The sequence below is a fragment of the Platalea leucorodia genome (assembly GCF_965183815.1).
Source record: "Platalea leucorodia genome assembly, contig: HAP1_HAP1_SCAFFOLD_90, whole genome shotgun sequence".
NCBI classification, from domain to species: domain Eukaryota; kingdom Metazoa; phylum Chordata; class Aves; order Pelecaniformes; family Threskiornithidae; genus Platalea; species Platalea leucorodia.
The window spans coordinates 131697-148796 of NW_028121436.1; the positions used below are offsets into that span (position 1 = coordinate 131697).

Here is a 17100-nt window from a genome sequence, read left to right on the forward strand (position 1 = left end):
CAAGGGATTCAAATGAAAACAGTTGGTCAAATACAACTGACTGATGTGTAGCCAGTCCTCAGTCAGAGACCCCCCCGCCAGCCTCCCCTCCCCACCCTGTTTTATTGCTGAGCATGACGTCATACCGTCTGGAAGATCCCTTTGGTCAGTTGGGGTCAGCTGTCCCAACTGTGTCCCCTCCCAACTTCTTGTGCACCTCCACCCTACTCACTGGTGGGGTGGAGTGAGAAGCAGAAAAGGCCTTGACGCTGTGTAAGCACTGCTCAGCAGTAACTGAAACATCTGTTTTCAACACTATTTTCATCACAAATCCAAAACATAGCCCCATACAAGCTACTATGAAGAAGTTAAACTCTATCCCAGCCAAAACCAGTACATCTGGCCTTTGTCCTTCATCTATCTCGTGAAGTTCCTGACAGGACAGTCCTTCTGCCTGTCAGGTTTGCCCTGAATGGCATCCCTAGGGCACAGGAATGGTCCTCCCAATTTAGTGTCATCCACAAATGTGGTGACACTTGCCTCCTCTGTGTCATGGATACAGGTGTTAAACTGCACAGGGCTCAGGTGAGTCCCCTGTGCTGCCCCACAATGCCCCAGTATGTCCCACTGGCCTCCAGGCAGGGTATGACCCCTTCTCTCTCAGCTCACTGCTCTCTCAGCCTCATCCTCCAACTGCTGTTTCACCCATCTGTTTGTCCACCCATCCAGACTGTAATGGCCCAGTGTGGGTACAAGGATATCGAGGGAGACCATGCCAAAATTCTTGCTGAAGTGGAGGTAAAGGACATCCACTGTTGTCCCCTCATGCATTGTCCTGGTTTCATCTGGGATAGAGTTAATTTTTGCCTTGGTAGCTGGTATGGGGCTGTGTTTTGGGTTTAGGATGAGAACAATGTCGAGGATACACTGAGGTTTTGTTCTTGCTAAGTAGTTGCTAAGTGGCGCTCACAGTGGTAAAGGACTTTTCAACTGCCCATGCTCTGCCGGGTGCACAAGAAGCTGGGAGGGGGCACAGCCAGGACAGCTGACCCAGACTGGCCAAGGGGCTATTCCATACCATGTGACGTCATGCTCAGTATATATAAACTGGGGGAGTTAGCCGGGGGAGGGGGCAACGATCACTGCTTGGGGGACGGGCTGGCCATCGGTCGGAGGATGGTGAGCAATTGTAGAGTCTATCGTTTGCTTTGTATTACTATTGTACTATTATTACTTGTTATTATTATTATTGTTATTATTATTATTACTACTGTTCTATTTTTATTTTACTTTAGTTATTAAACTGTTCTTATCTCAACCCACGAGTTTTCTCCCTTTTACCCTTCTGATTCTCTCCCCCATCCCACTGGTGGGGAGTGAGCGAGCGGCTGCGTGGTGCTTAGTTGCTGGCTGGGGTTAAACCACGACAGTCCTTTTTGGCGCCCAACGTGGGGCTCGAAGGGTTTGAGATAATAACAGATTAACTAGAGTGTATTAAGGAATTTCATTCTGTTAACAGTTATCGGTTGTAATATTTATTCATCCATTCTCGGTACTAGTCTACCTGATCTGCACCATGCTCTTGTTTTTGCTGTGCTTTGCCATAATGAGTGATGTGTTGCCTGGAAGACTGGTTATTAAAACACTGGCCTTGAGTGCTATCTGGTATTTGGGTTCTGTAGTGAAGCCATTACTGTACTTCGGGTACCACCTCATGGAGACAATTAGCAATTATACCTTCTCTTCTGGGAGTTTTTTTATGGAGGAAATACAGGATGGCACCTTTGTTACTTTCTTCTATGATGTTTTCTCCTTCATTACAACAATTTTTCATTATCTTGAGCATCCTTGGGTAGTTAAGATATATCCGTTGATAGTTCTTGGGAATTTTGTTTCAGTTTTATCTAAGGTTAATAAGCAGCTTAAGAATATCATCCAGAGATCTCCTCGAAGGCTGGATAGTTATGAGTGGCAGGGTGTGTGGGAGAGTATGGGCAAGTACCTAGGACAATGGGCACCTCCAGTGTTTTGGAACTTCACCCCCGAACAAGTGCAGAATCCTGAAAAACTAGTAAAGTATTTGGAAAATGTATGTTGTCACCCTGGCAACTCCAGAGAGACACAGATCACTGCAACGTGCTGGGGCCTGGCCCATGCCTACCGAGCCCTATTCAACACTATTCAGTACCCTCAAGGGAAAGAGAAGGTCTCTGGATCGGACGACAAAATGATGGCCCCCATGGCTGTGCCGGCCCCTGCCACAGGCACTGCGGCTGCGCCAGCCCCTGCGCCGGCCCCCGTGGCTGTGCCAGCCCCCACAATAGGCACTGCGGCTGGACCAGAGAACCAAACCGTGCCAGTATCACTTGCCCCTATACAGAAGAAAAAATACACAAGGAAATCAGCTCGTTTAGTAAGGGCTGATGATGAGCCAGGGCCATCACAAGAACAGGAGGAGGAAGAGGTGGAACCCATAAATGAGATGGTAACAACCCGATCCCTCTCCCTGAGTGAGCTGCGAGATATGCGAAAAGATTTCGGTCGTCGTCCAGGTGAGCACATCATCACCTGGCTGCTCCGATGCTGGGATAATGGGGCCAGTAGCCTGGAATTAGAGGGTAGGGAAGCCAAGCAGCTGGGATCCCTTTCTAGAGAAGGAGGCATTGACAAAGCAATTGGAAAAGGGGCAAAAGCCCTCAGCCTCTGGAGGAGACTCCTGTCAGGTGTGAAGGAAAGATATCCCTTCAAGGAAGATGTTATATGTCACCCAGGCAAGTGGACCACCATGGAGAGAGGTATCCAGTACCTGAGGGAATTAGCTGTGCTGGAAGTGATTTATAATGACCTGGATAATGAGCAGTTATCCAAAGACCCAGACGAAGTCCAATGCACACGACCCATGTGGCGGAAGTTTGTACGGAGCGCACCATCATCACATGCAAACTCATTGGCAATAATGTCCTGGAAAGATGAAGAGGGACCAACAGTGGACGAAATGGCTGGCCAGCTCCAACAATACGAAGAAAGTCTCTCTTCCTCCCTACAGGCCTGCGTATCGGCTGTGGAGAAACTGTCCCAGAAGGTCCAGCAACTCGAAGAGGATATATCCTACTCCTCACCTGTACGGAGCAGTATCTCAGCCATTAGGAGTAAGCGTCCCTCTGTTCAAGAGAGAAGATACAGTGGATACACACCACGGGGCACCCTGTGGTTTTATCTGCGTGACCATGGAGAGGACATGAGGAAGTGGGATGGAAAACCTACCTCGACCCTAGAGGCACGGGTACGTGAGTTGCAAGGAAAAACAATTACAAAAGGTGGTTCTCCCAGGAGAGTTGCGGCTCCAGTTTCCTGCGAGCAGTTCCCCAGACAGGGTAGAAGGGCTGATTCTGTTTCCGATCCTAATAAAGGGATTTTTGACTTGCATTTACAAGAAGTGAGTAACGAGTGCTATGACCAGGACTAGAGGGGCCCTGCCTCCAGCCAGGTGGAGGAGAGGGACAATCGGGTGTACTGGACTGTGTGGATTCGATGGCCTGGCACATCAGCCCCACAGGAGTATAAGGCTTTAGTAGACACCGGTGCACAGTGTACCCTCATGCCATCAAGCTGTAAAGGGGCAGAACCCATCTGTATTTCTGGAGTGACAGGGGGATCCCAAGAGCTGACTGTATTGGAGGCCGAAGTGAGCCTAACAGGGAATGAGTGGCAGAAGCACCCCATTGTGACTGGCCCAGAGGCTCCGTGCATCCTTGGCATAGACTACCTCAGGAGAGGGTATTTCAAGGACCCAAAAGGGTACCGGTGGGCTTTTGGCATAGCCGCATTGGAGACAGAGGAAATTAAACAGCTGTCCACCCTGCCCGGTCTTTCGGAGGACCCTTCTGTTGTGGGGTTGCTGAGGGTCAAAGAACAACAGGTACCAACTGCTACCACAACAGTGCACCGGCAGCAATATCGCACCAACAGAGACTCCCTGATTCCCATCCATAAGCTGATTCGTCAGCTGGAGAGCCAAGGAGTGATCAGCAAGACTCACTCACCGTTTAACAGTCCCATATGGCCAGTGCGAAAGTCTAATGAAGAGTGGAGACTAACAGTAGACTATCGGGGCCTGAATGAAGTCACGCCACCACTGAGCGCTGCCGTGCCAGACATGCTAGAACTTCAATATGAACTGGAGTCAAAGGCAGCCAAGTGGTATGCCACCATTGACATCGCTAATGCATTTTTCTCAGTCCCTTTGGCAGCAGAGTGCAGGCCACAGTTTGCTTTCACTTGGAGGGGGGTCCAGTACACCTGGAATCGACTGCCCCAGGGGTGGAAACACAGCCCTACCATTTGCCATGGACTGATCCAGACTGCATTGGAACAGGGTGGGGCTCCAGAACACCTGCAGTACATTGATGACATCATTGTGTGGGGCAACACAGCAGCAGAAGTTTTTGAGAAAGGGAAGAAAATAGTCCAAATTCTTCTGGAAGCTGGCTTTGCTATAAAACAAAGTAAGATCAAGGGACCTGCACAGGAGATCCAGTTTTTAGGAATAAAATGGCAAGATGGGCGTTGTCAGATCCCAATGGATGTAATCAACAAAATAACAGCCATGTCTCCACCAACCAGCAAAAAGGAAGCACAAGCTTTCTTGGGCGTTGTGGGTTTTTGGAGAATGCATATTCCAAATTACAGTCTCATAGTAAGCCCTCTCCATCAAGTGACCCGCAAGAAGAACGATTTCAAATGGGGCCCTGAGCAACGACAAGCCTTTGAACAAATTAAACGGGAGATAGTTCATGCAGTTGCCCTTGGGCCAGTCCGGGCAGGACAAAATATTAAAAATGTGCTCTACACTGCAGCTGGGGAGAACGGCCCTACCTGGAGCCTCTGGCAGAAAGCACCGGGGGAGACTCGAGGTCGACCCCTGGGGTTCTGGAGTCGGGGATACAGAGGATCTGAGGCCCGCTATACTCCAACTGAAAAAGAGATATTGGCAGCATATGAAGGAGTTTGAGCTGCTTCAGAAGTGGTTGGTACTGAAGCACAGCTCCTCCTGGCACCCTGACTGCCAGTGCTGGGCTGGATGTTCAAAGGGAGGGTCCCCTCTACCCATCATGCAACTGATGCTACGTGGAGTAAGTGGGTCACACTGATCACACAGCGGGCTCGAATAGGAAACCCCGGTCGCCCAGGAATCTTGGAAGTGATCATGGACTGGCCAGAAGGCAAAGATTTCGGAATATCGCCAGAGGAGGAGGTGACGCGTGCTGAGGAGGCCCCACTGTATAATAAAGTACCAGAAAATGAGAAGCAATATGCCCTGTTCCCTGATGGGTCCTGTCGTCTTGTGGGGAAGCATTGGAGGTGGAAAGCTCCTGTATGGAGTCCTATAGGACAAGTTGCAGAAACTGCTGAAGGGGAAGGTGAATCGAGTCAGTTTGCAGAGGTGAAAGCCATCCAGCAGGCTTTAGATATTGCTGAACGAGAAAAGTGGCCAATGCTCTATCTGTGTACTGACTCATGGATGGTGGCAAATGCTCTGTGGGGGTGGCTACAGCAATGGAAGTGGAGCAACTGGCAGCACAGAGGCAAACCCACCTGGGCTGCTGAATTGTGGCAAGATATTGCTGCCTGAGTAGAGAACCTGGTTGTAAAAGTACGTCACATAGATACTTACGTACCCAAGAGTTGGGCCACTGAAGAACATCAACACAACCAGCAGGTGGATCAGGCTGCTAAGATTGAAGTGGCTGAGGTGGATCTGGACTGGCAACAGAAGGGTGAATTATTTCTAGCTCGGTGGGCCCATGACACCTCAGGCCATCAAGGAAGAGATGTAACATATAGATGGGCTTGTGATCGAGAGGTGGACTTGACCATGGACACTATTACACAGGTTGTCCGTGAAGGCGAAACATGCGCTGCAATCAAGCAAGCCAAGCGGTGCAAGCCTCTCCGGAATGGAGGTCAATGGCTGAAATATAAATATGCAGAAGCCTGGCAGATTGATTATATCACACTCCCACAAACCCGCCAAGGCAAGCGCCATGTGCTTACAATGGTGGAAGCAACCATCGGATGGCTGGAAACATATCCTGTGCCCCATGCCACCACCCGGAACACTATCCTGGGCCTTGAAAAGCAAGTCCTATGGTGACATGGCACCCCAGAAAGAATTGAGTCAGATAACGGAACTCATTTCCGAAACACCCTCATAGACACCTGGGCCAAAGAGCATGGCACTGAGCGGGTATCTCACATCCCCTATCGTGCGCCAGCCTCTGGGAAAATCGAATGATATAATGCACTGTTAAAGACTATACTGAGAGCAATGGGTGCTGGGACATACAGACATTGGGATACACATCTAGCAAAGGCCACCTTGTTAGTCAACACCAGGGGATCTGCCAATTGAGCTGGCCCTGCCCAGTCAAGACCTTTACGTACTGTAGAGGGGGATAAAATCCCTGTAGTGCACCTAAAAAATATGATGGGGAAGACAGTCTGGGTTACTCCTGCCTCAGGGAGAGGTAAATGCATTCGTGGGATTGCTTTTGCTCAAGGACCTGGATGCACTTGGTGGGTGATGCAGGAGGATGGGGAAGTCCGATGTGTACCTCAAGGAGATTTGATTTTGGGTGAAAATAGCCAATGAAGTGAATTGTATCATGTTAGTTGCTATATAATACTGGATGTCATCACTTCTATGATTACTATGTGCCATATCTACAGTATACAGTAAGAATCACCCAAATTAATGAAGAATGATCTCTGAGGAAACCGAGCAAACTGCAGCGGTGATGGAACCAGAACTGGCTTCAGCATGCAACAATCCAACACCGCACACCATCTCTCCTGCCCTGAAAGACTGTTAGGACAGATGGAGCCCAAAGTCATGGACTAAACGAACTCAACAAACATTTGTGGAGGGATAGCCCATAGACTAGGGAAATTATATCTATGTGTGTGTGTATATCTATCTATCTATCTATCTATCTATCTATCATCTATCTATTTATCTGTCTATCTGTCTGTCTATCTATCTATCTCAAAAGACTGGAAAAGTGGTGGTGATGAATTGGAATGTATTGGAAAGTGTAAGCCCTGGGCATGACGTAGATGGTATAGCATAAGGGGTGGATACTGTTCTGGTTTCAGCTGGGATAGAGTTGATTTTTCTTCCTAGTAGCTGGTATAGTGCTGTGTTTTGGATTTAGGATGAGAATAATGTTGAGAACTCACTGATGGTTTGGTTGTTGCTAAGTAGTGCTTACACCAGTCAAGCACTTTTTAGCTTCCCATGCTTTGCCAGCTGCACAAGAAGCTGGCAGGGGGCACAGCCAGGACAGCTGACCCAGACTGGCCAAGGGGCTATTCCATACCATATGACGTCAGGCTCAGTATATAAGCTGGGGGGAGTTGGCTGGGGGGCAGCAATTGCTCGGTGACATGCTGGGCATCGGTCGGCAGGTGGTGAGCAATTGTATTGTGTATCACTTGCTTTGTATATTATTATTGTACTATGTATATTATTATTACTATTACTACTATTCTATTTCATTTTACTTCCATTGTTAAACTTTTCTTATCTCAACCCACGAGTTTTCTCACTTTCACCCTTCCAATTCTCTCCCGCATCCCACTGGGGTGGGGGGAGTGAGCGAGCGGCTCTGTGGTGCTTACTTGCTGGCTGCGGTTAAACCACAACATCAGTAAAGACTCAGACAAAGTCAACATTAAGTCCCTCAGCCCCACCTGTATCTGCTGTTATGAAATCCCCCTCCCCATTGAGTGGCAGCCCTGCATTTTCCATGTTCAGCCTTGCTCTCTCACCAGCGATCGAAGTTCTTTTTGCTCTTCACTTTTCTTACAGCCTCCAACTCCAGGTGAGCTTTGCTGTTCCCCAAAGCATACCTCCACAACAAGGCAACTTATATAAATCCCTTCTGTGTAACCTGTCCTTGTTGTCACCTCTTGGCAGCTGCTTCATGGTCCCTCTCAGCGCTTTTTCCCTGCACTGTCCCAGCACCACTACCCCGCTCATGGCCTCACAGCCCTGTTGTGAAGGCACACCACACAGCAGTATGCATTCAGGGCTGGGTAAAGGTCCCCCACAACATCCCCATGACAGTCATCTTTGCCCCTTCTCTCCATGGCCATCATGTTTTGGAAGCCCCAGCCCCAGCTGCGTCCCATGTGGGGATTCGCCGACAGCCCTGTTCTGGGGTCTGCTGCAGTCTGGGCCAGGATGGAGCCCAGGCAGGGCTGGCCATTTTCCCCGATGCAGGCACTGAGTCCAGCAGGAGGATGGAGATGGCCTCACAGCGAGACTTACCCATTAACCTGGGGTGAACGGCCAGGGCTGGAAATGGCTGGTGAGAGAGGCTGGGGGGTGACAAAGGCTCTGGGCCACCTTCCCGGTTTGTCCATACATAAAGGGCACGGACTGGCCTCCTCTCTCCTGCACCTGTTGTCTTTGATCCCTTCCACAACCCCTGGCTCGGCACCACAAACCCCTGGTATGAGACCTCACCCTGCAAGGTCACACAGTACAAGCTATACACTGATGTTTTTCACTCCTGGGCACTTTCCAGCACAACCCGGCTCCCTCCAAGCTCTTCCACCTTCCCTGCCCAATTCCTAGCACTGCTCAGCCTGGGCTGGCCCCACGGCAGTGCACACCGCAGGCCGCTGCAGAGCTCTGGGTACTCACCCCACAGCCCCAGCCCCTCTGAAGGGCACAGCAGCTCCTGGGGGACACAGAAGGCTCAGCCCCAGAGATGGGGGACACCTGTGGTGGTCAATTGGACCCAGTGACCTCCTCTCCAGGATATTCTGAGAGGTCTGAAGCCCCTCTGGGCCATCCCCTCTCCCCAGGCCAGCACAAGAGCTCAGGCCGGGGGTCCTCAAGCAGCTCCTGCTGCCCCAGTGACAGAGTGGCCTGCCCCAAGCTGCTGCAGCCAGAAAGGTCTTTTCATTTCCTTTTCATTCATAGTCTGATGATGATGGATCTCAGACAAAGAAGTTGCTGCAGGTTCATTTATTTTGCTTAAACACACAGAGACACTGACTCCCCATTTACACGAAGTCACTGGATCACACAAGACAGGTGGATTCTTAAGTAGGAGGGGATGAATAATGATGACATTTCGTTGCAGACAGCATCATCAGAAATGGAAAAAAGAAAAAAAGAAGGGAAAAAAAGAGCAGGAATGGCAGGCTTGACCTGCCACAAGATACGCTGGCAGTCATTTGCAGAGGAAGGTATGCAGTCTATGGCTGCTGAAAAAATGTCTAATCAATGTCCTCAGGGCATCCTTGAGCTCATGGTGCCTCATGCTGTAGATGAGGGGGTTCACAGCTGGAGGCACCACCGAGTACAGAACTGCCATCACCAGGTCCAAGCATGGGGAGGAGATGGAGGGAGGCTTCAGGTAGGCAAAATAAGAGGTGCTGACGAAGAGGGAGACCACAGCCAGGTGAGGGAGGCACGTGGAAAAGGCTTTGTGCCGTCCCTGCTTAGAAGGGATCCTCAGCACGGCCCTGAAGATCTGCACATAGGACAGCACGATGAAAACAAAACACCCGAAGAGCAAACAGGCACTAACTGCAAGAAGCCCAGCCTCCCTGACATAGAAGTGTGAGCAGGAGAGCTTGAGGATCTGCGGGATTTCACAGAAGAACTGGTCCACAGCATTGCCTTGGCAGAGTGGTAGTGAAAATGTATTGGCAGTGTGCAGCACAGCATTGAGAAACCCAGTGCCCCAGGCAGCTGCTGCCATGTGGACACAAGCTCTGCTGCCCAGGAGGGTCCTGTAGTGCAGGGGTTTGCAGATGGCAACGTAGCGATCATAGGCCATGACAGTGAGAAGAAAATACTCTGTTACGATCAGGAAGGGAAGCAGAAATATCTGCGCAACACATCCTGCGTAGGAGATGGCCCTGGTGTCCCACAGGGAATTAGACATTGAATTGGGAACAGTGGTGGAGATGGAGCCCAGGTCGAGGAGGGAGAGGTTGAGGAGGAAGAAGTACATGGGGGTGTGGAGGTGGCGGTCGCAGGCTATGGCGGTGATGATGAGGGCGTTGCCCAGGAGGGCAGCCCGCTAGATGCCCAGGAAGAGCCAGAAGTGCAAGAGCTGCAGCTCCCGCGTGTCTGCGAATGCCAAGAGGAGGAACTGGGTGATGGAGCTGCTGTTGGACATCTGCTGCCTCTGGGCACAGGGACCTGTCCAAGGAAGAGAAGTCATTGACAGGTTAGGACAAACACCTTGGCATAAAACTCAATGTTTCTCATAGAAATGCTCCAATTGTCTTATTCCTTGGTAACGTCTTCGTTCAGCTCCTTTTCTGGAGTTCCTTTGCTGTCTGTTTGAATGTGCTGTGAGGAGCAGGGGATCTGCTGTGTGCTCCAGAGTGTGCAGTTCTGCCATACAGTGCAGCAGGGAGGGGAATAAGCTTTCCTGCTCAGAATTTAGGTCAGATATTACCCACTCGTAAGTTTACCAGGGGAGTGTTCTTTTGGAGCAAAAATTGTCAGCATTTTTACTGCACTCATTTTAATTTCTCATTCATCACCCAGCTAACCAAGAGTAGAAAACTCAAAGCACAGTCTCCTTCACTTTCAGGTAACCCCCACATAAACTTTCCTCTTGAAAAGTCACCTCAGAAACATTCTGGGGGTGATCTGGATCTGAGAGCACTCTGGACGCATGCAGCAGCCTCTCAACAGCAGAAAGACCCTGCCCTGCCCTGCTGGGAGCGACTGCTTCCACCCACAGCTTCTCCCCGCAGTGCCATGGGGAGCTCCCCGGGCAGGCTGAGTGCTGACCCTGGCAGGGGGCAGAGTCCCTGCCCAGCACACAGCCCCCTGGGGACATAGGGACCCTGCTCTGAAGGACTGCCTTGGGCACCTCCAGCTGCACACCTGGATTTACACCTCTGCAGCTGTTCCTGGGAGAAGGCAGCCATCATGCCCTGTCCCTCTGATGGTGCAGTAGGGAATCCCTGCTCAGGAGCATGTCCTCCTTCTCCTCTACACTAGGAAACCTGTGAGTGTTCTTCTTAAAGATTCTACAGGCTGTGTGATGTACCAGCTTCAGGAGATCCCTCCAGGAACCACAGCTTCACTTCCCTTTACCCAGAGACTTACCGTATAGACGGCTGTGAAGATTTCTCCCCCAGTCAGCTCTCAGCATTCTCCCATTCCAAACTGCCTTTAAGCTCTCTCTGCTTCACTCCTCTCTCTTTGTCCCTGCAGGCAGTGCCCTCAGCCCTGCTGTGCTTTGCAGAGGAGCTGCTCTTGGGCAGAGTTGTCTCTCTCTGTCCCAGGAGCCCAGCCCAGCTCAGGAGCTGAGGACCAGCCCAAGGCAGCACTTTCTCTGCCTCCTCGGGGCTCCCTGCAGGTGTCCCTGGGGCTCCAGGGGAACCTGCTGTGAAACAGGCTGAAGGAGTCACTGATGTTCCCTTCCCCAGCCAGGGAGAGACACTTACTCCCAGCAGTGGCATTTCTCTTCTCAGAAAAAGATTTATGTCTAAGAATCACTTCTTCTTGTCACAGTGTTAGACAGGACACCCAGGCAGTGACAGATCTCCTTTACCCCTGCTGAGGGAAGGGATTCGGCTGAGGCAATGCAGGCATCTCACTCTGGGTCTCCTAGGGCTAGAGGGGGACTCAGCTTCCCTCCATGCCTTCCACAGTCCCACAGGAGGTGGGATTCCTCTTGCCTCAGTTCAGGTGTGCACCAAATGGCCACCTGCATGTGAGCTCCTTGTCTCAGCTCTGATGCTAATTAATGAAGCTGGAGGGTGCAGTGAGCTGCTCAAACACCTGGTGAAATTTGAGGTTCAGGAGGTGGTCCAAGATACCTGAAGGTAACTGCAAGCTCTAATGGAGCAATTCATAGCGACAGGGCAGCACCTGGGAACATCTTCTTATAGGCTGGTGGGGAACCCCCTTCACCAACAGAAATGAAAGAAGATGCCCACATTTAGGACAACTGACCTGACCCTAATTTGTTAGTACTGCACAGAGCTGTCTTTGAAAAACAGCGATGAACAGGTTGAGAGGTTATGGGTAAAAATTAGGGGCTAAGCCAAGAAAGGAAACCTCGTGGCTGGTGTTTACTACAGGCCACCCGACCAAGAGGAGATTGTTGATGAAGCGTTTGTACTTCAATTACAGGAAGCATCGCACTCGCAGGCTCTGATCCTGCTGGAGGACTTCAGTCCCCTGCACATCTGCTGGAAAAGTGGCACAGTGAGCTGTAAGTGGTCCAGGAGACTCTTGGAGTGCATTGAGGATTATTTCTTAGGCCAGGTGGTAGACATCCAGAGCAGAGGCGACGTGTTACAAGACCTGTTGCTTACCAACACAGATGAACTACTTAAGGATGTGAAGACTGATGGCAGCCTGGGCTGCAATGATCATGCCCTGGTGTAATTCACGATCTCAAAGGATATGGGCTAGGCAAAGAGTAAGGTCAAGACCCTGAATTTTAGGAGGCCAAATGTTTGATTGTTTAAGGAGTTAGTGGATAGGAGGCCCTGGGACACTGCCCTCAGGGATACAGGACTGAACAGAGCTGGCAGCTCTTTAAGGAAATCTTTCTTGGCACAGAAGAGCTCTTGATTCCGATGTGTAAGAAATCAGGCAGGAAAGGCAGGAGACCGGCATGGCCCAGTAAAGACCTCCTGGTCAAACAAAAGTGTAAGAATGAAATGCACAGGCAGTGGAAACAGGGATGTGTATCCTTAGAAGAATATAGGGATGCTGCCTGGATGTGTAGGAATAGGATCAGAAAATCTAAGGCACAGTTGTAAGTGAATTTGGCAAGAGACGTGGAGAATAATAAGAAGGGTTTCTACAGATATGTTGATCAGAAAAGAAAGATTAAAGAAAATGTATTCTCCTTTCCCCTTCCCCTTCTCCACGCCCAGCCCCCCCCCGCCCCCCCAAATAAGACAGGACAACTAGCACCAACTGACACGGAGAAGGCTGAGATAGAATTTTTTTGCCTTAGTTTTCACTGGCCACCACTCTTCCCACCTCTGTGAAGTCCCCGAAACTCAAAGCAGGGACTGAGGGAATGAAGTCCTTCCCATTGTAGGAGGTTCAAGACCACCTGAGGTACCTGAACATACTTAAGTCCATGAGATCCGACGAGATGCATCACGGAGTCCTGAGGGAATTGGCTGATGTAGTTGCCAAGCCAATCTCCATTATATTTGAAAAGTCATAGCAGTCAGGCGAAGTCCCCAGTGAATGGAAAAAGGGAATATCACACCCATTTTTAAAAACTGGTAAAAAGGAGGACCCTGGGAACAACCAACCAGTCATTCTCACTTCTGTGCTGGGTAAGATCATGGAGCAGATCCTCCTGGAAGATCTGTCAAAACATACGGAAGACAGGGAGGTGATTAGACAGCCATCATGGCTTCACCAAGGGCAAATTGTGCCCGACTAATCTAGCGACCTTCTGTAATGGAGTGACTGCAGCAGCGGGAAGAGCTATGGATGATATCTATCCGGACTTCTGTAAGACCTTTCACACGGTCCCCCACAACATTCTTGCCACTAAATTGGAGAGATATGGATCTGATGGATGGACTATTAGATAAGGGATATGCTGGATGGTGGTGTCCATGGCTCAATGTGCACGTAGTAATCTGTAACAAGCGGTGTCCCTCAAGGGTCCGTACTGGGACCAATACTGTTTAATATCTTCATCAACGATATACACAGTGCGAATGAGTGCTCCCTCAGCAAGTTTGCAGATGATACCAAGCTGAGTGGTGCAGCTGATTCACTAGAGGGAAGACGTCATTGAGAGGGACCTTGACAGGCTGGAAGAGCAGGCCCATGTGAAGCTCATAAAGTTCAACAAGGCCAAGTGCAAGGTCCCACACCTGGGTTGGGGCAATCCCCAGTATCAATACAGACTGGGGGATGGATAGATTGAGGGGAGATCTGCAGAGAAGGACTTGGGGATATTAGTGGATGAACAATTGGACATGGGTCGGCAATGTGCGCTTGCAGCCCAGAAAGTCAGTTGTATCCTGGGTTGCATCAAAGAAGTGTGGCCAGCAGGTCGAGGGAGGTGATTCTCCCCCTCTACTCCGCTCTCGTGAGACTCCACCTGGAGTACTGTGTCCAGCTCTGGGATCCCCAGTGCAAGAAAGGCATGGACCCATTGGAGCAGGTCCAGAAGATGAGCATGAAAATGATCCAAGGGCTGGAACACCTCTCCTGTGAAGAAAGGCTGAGAGAGCTGGGGTTGTTCAGGCTGGAGAAGAGAAGGGCCTGGGGATATCTTCTCATGGCCTTTCAATATATAAAGGGGGGTTACAGGAAATAGGGAGAGAGAATTTTTACCAAGGCCTGCAGTGAGAGGAAAAAGGGACTGGTTTTAAACTGAAAAAGGTTAGGTTTAGATTAGATATAAGGAAGAAATTTTTTACGATGAGGGTGGTGAGACACTGGAACAGGTTTCCCAGAGAAGTTATGGATGTCCCATCATTGCAAGTGTTCAAGGTCAGGCTGAATGGGGCTTTGAGCAACCCGATGTAGCGAAAGATGTCCCTTGACATTGTATTGGAATTGTGTGGCAAGGTTTTGGTAGCAGCGGGGCTACAGGGCTTCCAGTGTTTCACGACCCTCATCGTAAATAATTTCTTCCTTCTATCTAGTCTGAATCTCCCCTCTTTTACTTTAAAACCATTACCCCTTGTCCTATCGCTACAGACCCTATTAAAAAGTCTGTCTCCATCTGTATTGGGTTTCTGTGGCAAGGTTTTTATAGCTGGGGGGCTATAGCGTTGGCTTCTGTGAGAAGGTGCCGGAAGTTTACCCCATCTCCAATAGAGCCAATGCCAGCCAGCTCCAAGACAGACCTGCTGCTGGCCAAAGCTGAGCCAATCAGCAATGGTGGTAGCACCTCTGTGATAACATATTTAAGAAGGGGAAAAAGCTGCTGCACAACAGCAGCTGGAAGAGAGGAGTGAGAAAATGTGAGAGGAACAACTCTGCAGACACGAAGGTCAGTGAAGAAGGAGGGGAGGAGGTGCTCCAGGCCCCAGAGCAGAGATTCCCCTGCAACCTGTGGGGAAGACCATGGAGAATCAACTTGTCCCCCTGCAGCCCATGGAGGTTAACGGTGGAGCAGATATCCACCTGCAGCCTGTGGAGGACCCTGTGCTGGAGCAGGTGGATGCCTGAAGGAGGCTGTGACCCTGTGGAGAGCCAACGCTGGCGTATGCTCCTGGCAGGACCTGTGAACCCGTGGAGAGAGGAGCCCACTCTGGAGGAGGTTTGCTGGCAGGACCTGTGACCCTGTGGGGGACCCACGCTGGAGCAGTCTGTTCCTCAAGGACTGCACCCCGTTGAAAGCACCCATGCTGGAGCAGTTCATGAAGGACTGCAGCCTGTGGGAAGGACTCATGTTGGAGAAGTTCATGTAGGACTGTCTCCTGTGGGAGGGACCCCATGCCGGAGCAGGGGAAGAGTGTGAGGAGGAAGGAGTGGCAGAGAAAACGTGTGACGAGCTGACCACAATCCCCATTCTCCATCCCCCTGTGCTGCTCGTGGGGGAGAATGTAGAGAAAATCAGGAGTGAAGTTGAGCCTGGGAAGAAGGGAGGGGTGGGGGGAAGGTGTTTTAAGATTTGATTTTATTTCTCATTACTGTATACTGATTTGATTGACAATAAATTAAGTTAACTTCCCCAAGCTGAGTCTGTTTTGCCCATGATGGTATTTGGTGAGTGATCTCTCCCTGTCCTTTTCTTGACCCGCAAGCTTATAGCCTGTCGTTATATTTTCCCTCCCCTGTCCAGCTGAGGAGGGGGAGTGATAGAGTGGCTTGGTGGGTACCTGGCATCCAGCCAGGATCAACCCACTACAGCCATGACGGGGGCGGGGTTGACTAGATGAGCTTTAAAGGTCTCTTCCAACACAAACCTTCCTGTGATTCTATGATTCTGTGCTTGAGGTGAGCTGTATGTGATGGTGGATGAGCCACCGCCATCCTCTAACAGCCTGTTTGGATTATTTTATGTGAAGAAAATGACCCCAAGAAGTTGCATGAGAAATCACAGTGCTGGACTTGGATTTCTTTTTCTGATCACACCAACCGGCTTGCGCTTCACACTCTTCCTGATCATCTACCTCATGGTCCTCATAAGGAATGGCCTGATGGTGCTCATCACAGTGGAGGACTCAAGCCTTCACAGCCCCTTGTACTTCTTCCTGAGGAACTTATCCTGAGGACTTATCAGGTGTTCACTTTGCCTTTGGGCATTCCATGACCTTCATCACTTTTTCTGTGATGCCCCCCTCTCTGCTAGAACTCGCCTGTGTCCTGTGAGATTTTTCCTCAGTTTCCAACCTGAAGGGGAAACTTCTCTCTGATTTTTGTAGATTCTGGAATGTAAAGAGCTCAACTTGGCCATCTCATCAATACATTTCCAGTGTTGCAACAATTCATCTAACGGTGACCTCTTCACTATACTTTGCCTTCCATTATTACAAAAATCAACTCTATGCTGCCAAACAAGATCCACAGTTCACTACCGCCATGCCTGAGTATCTCGAGGGGAACTCACCCACAGGCCGGCAGTGCAGATCATTGGGGTCGGAAGGCAGCCATCTTCTACCTTCCCTGTGTTTCCTCTTCATGCTTGCTTTTTGCCACGAGCTCCTTTTTCATCCACGCCAGCCTCCTGCCACCTTTGCTTTACTTCCGGCATGTCAGGGTGGACCATTCTGGAGCTTGAAGAGGAGATTCTTGACCATCAAAGAGCTCTCTGCACCCCTCTTCCCTGCAGGGCCCTATCCCATGGTATCCTTCCAAGCAGGTCCCTCAGCAGGACAAAGCCTGCTCTCCTGAAGTCCTGTTCTTGGCCCTGCTCCCTTCTCTCAGGAGCCTCAATTCTACCTTCTCATCCCTGACTTTCATGTTCGTGACCAGCTCTTCCTTGTTTGTAAGTGTGAAGTCCCAGAGGGGACCTCACCTCACGGGCTCCTCAGTCACTCTTGTCATGAAGATGTCATCAATGAGCTCCAAAAATATTCTGGGTGGTTTGCACCTCGCTATGTTGCCTCTTCAGCAGATATTGGGGTAGTTTA

General features: G+C 50.2%; 1 pseudogene across 1 annotated transcript; it reads right to left on the reverse strand.

Moving 5' to 3' along the window:
- Positions 1-9224: 9224 nt before the first annotated feature.
- Positions 9225-10181, reverse strand: LOC309603439 (olfactory receptor 14A16-like; annotated as a pseudogene). The gene has a single exon. The product of its transcript is annotated as an olfactory receptor 14A16-like (transcript).
- Between the last annotated feature and the right edge of the window lie 6919 nt (positions 10182-17100).